Source organism: Rhinoraja longicauda, chromosome 1, assembly GCF_053455715.1.
Source record: "Rhinoraja longicauda isolate Sanriku21f chromosome 1, sRhiLon1.1, whole genome shotgun sequence".
Lineage (NCBI taxonomy): Eukaryota > Metazoa > Chordata > Chondrichthyes > Rajiformes > Arhynchobatidae > Rhinoraja > Rhinoraja longicauda.
Window position 1 is genome coordinate 46028121 of NC_135953.1, and position 2940 is coordinate 46031060.

The following is a 2940-nucleotide window of genomic DNA, read 5'->3' on the forward strand; positions in this document are numbered from 1 at the left end:
TTTCACTCAGAGAATAAGCTGCCAAAGGAGCTAGAAGAGACTGGTAAAATAAGAACAATTAAAGACACCAGGACAGGTACTTGGATAGAAAAGGTGTTGAGGGAAATGGACCAAATGTAGGCAAATGGGACTAGCTTAGATGCATCCTGCTGTTTCTGTCCTCTCTGATTCTAACTTGCATTAATTTTGACTGTGAGGCACCTTCAATTTATAAATATATTTCAATTTATCTTGTGCGTAAATGGGATAATATTTGATAAATAATTGAGTGAGCCACAAACACAAAAAGCTTTCATGAATTGAAGCGGTGTAACAATTATTGATTAGATTAAATGATAATTGGAAGGTAAAGTAATAATCACTTTGGCTTATGCTCTGCACAATGCATTTAGTTTTACAGTTTATAGAAACAATTATATCCTTTGTCATGAAGACTTTTCTCAGAAGTTGGGAATTGTGTATTAATACTACTTTAAAAAATACACGAATCAAGCAGTGATTTTCACGTTTGTTTCTTTTCTGTTTCAACAAGCAAAGAGGAAAAGCTCAGCAGAAATCATTGCAACTTTGTAATGTGAGCTGTGTGCGTACCAGCAAGCTATTCAACAGTAGATAGCATAACAAATCTCGACCTGAGCCAGGGTTTAAAATGAGAGAAAGTTATAAATGTGTATCAGCGGGAATGGAGGGTGGCCTTGAGGCTTTAAAACATAGGATAACTCAAAGTAGCACAATGTAAACTGAGTTAAAGGCAAAGGTAGTAAGCAAAGTATCAACCATCGCCACCCCTGCAACCCTCACCATCACCCCTCACCCCCCCCCCCCAAACTGAAAACACTGGTAGCACCAAATCTTGATGGAGTAGCAAATCTAATTTACCTAAATTCTTCACAGGTAATATAAATTATTGATAAACAAAACAATCACATTTTACATAACATGTTTAAAAATCTATTATGTTCCCCGTACCTTTTAATCTAGAATCCAGAAATTTGAACTCAATCTGTTTCAAAGCTGTCTCACTCCTCTTCAGAAACACATGCTGATTAAGACAATGATTTATTCAAAGTCAATATAATGAATGGATCTTGTAACATAAAGGATGGAAGATGAGGATCCATATGACTCCAGAAGATAAATTTACCAGAACAAAATGCCTCAAAAGTATTACAGAGTAAATCTTACAAAGGTATTTAGAAAGACAAAAATCCCGGGCATACCTCGGGTTGAATCAGTAAAACTCGGTCACAATAAATTGAATTTTTATCTTTTTAATAGATTCACAACAATTACACAGACAAAGATTCTCAATCAGACTCTTCCCCTTTCCATATCTTGGATATGACTTTATTGTGTATTTTGACATTTGCAACCTGATTGAGGATTTTATTTAACCAAATATTTTGCAATGTTTAGAGGTGAACACTGCAAAACATCACAGAAGCCACCACTGAACATTTATTGCTATTTTACATGGTTTGTCTTGGACACTTGATGGCCTGTATCCCTTCACCCTACTTCCAAATAAAAGAAGGCAATCAATCCTATTGGGCCTTTGAGCATCTACGCAATCTTGGTAAATAATTATCATTTAATTAAATTAGTCAATGCCAAATTAATTCTCCATTTTCTGTATGCTTCTAATCTCTGTAACAATGTCCATGATAGCACGTCATATTATTATGGCAGTGGTACAAATCAATTACTCAGATGGTAATCTAGGGGCTGGGATTATCCAGAAATATCCGAACTATCCAGAACTATCCAAAAATTTGAATTCCAATTCCATCAGGATTATTGAAGAGTTTAAGACCAGTTAGTAATTTTGAGTTGTTAAAGAGGAAATGAACAAAGAAAACCACAAGATAGACGCAAAGTGCTGGAGTAACCCAGCGGGTCAGGCAGCGTCTGGAGAAAAAGGATGGGTGACCATCGGGTCGGTACTCTTCTGAAGAAGAAACGTCACCCATCCTTACTCTCCAGAGATGCTATGCTGCCTGATATGCTGAGTAACACCAGCACTTTGTGCCTATCTTTGGTATAAACTGCCATCTGCAGTTCTTTTGTTTCTTGAAAGGAAATCACAAAATGGGTGAATTGTTGTAAAATACATCAGGTCATTTACATCTTTATGTGGTTGACTCTTGAATATTCTCTGAAATGGCTAAACATGTTAATTCAGCTCACAGACAATTAGAGTGGGGCACAAATGCTCGCTTTGCCAATGACACCCAGATAATGAAAGAAAGAAAAAAACAACCCATTCTTTTCTTAATATCATACTCAACCTGTCCTTTCACTTTTTCTAATTCTTCCTGTAGTTGTCAGTATCCAGACAGATAGTTGGTTGTTCAAGTCCAAAGAAAAGGGGAGGCTATTTAAAACTGTGGTAAGAAGAAACTTTATCTCCCAGAGTTGTGAATTTATGGAATTCTCTGCCTCAGAAGGCAGTGGAGGCCAATTCACTGGATGAATTGACTATCAACCACCCATTTTTACATTAATCCTACCCCAATTTGTTTTATTCACAACGCCTAGCACCTCCTTCTCAGTTCCTACCTTTCATCTACACATGAAGGACAATTGACAGTGTCCAATTCAGCTATTGAGCTGCATCTTTTTGATGTGGAAGGAAATCAAGACTACCCAGAGAAAATCCATGCCGTTACTGGGAAAAAGTGTAAACTCCATGCAGACAGCATCAAAGGTCTGAATCAGACCCAGTATTTGGAGTTTGGGGTACCTGTATCACCATGCCACCCTCCTTCCCGAAGATACTTAAAGATATAAAGGGTGGCAGTGGCACAGCAGCAGAGTTGCTGCCTTACAATGCCAGAGACCCGGGTTCGATCCTGACTATGGGTGCTGCCTGTAAGGAGTTTGCACATTCTGCCTGTGTCCATGTGGGTTTCCTCCAGGTGCTCCGGTTTCATCCTACAC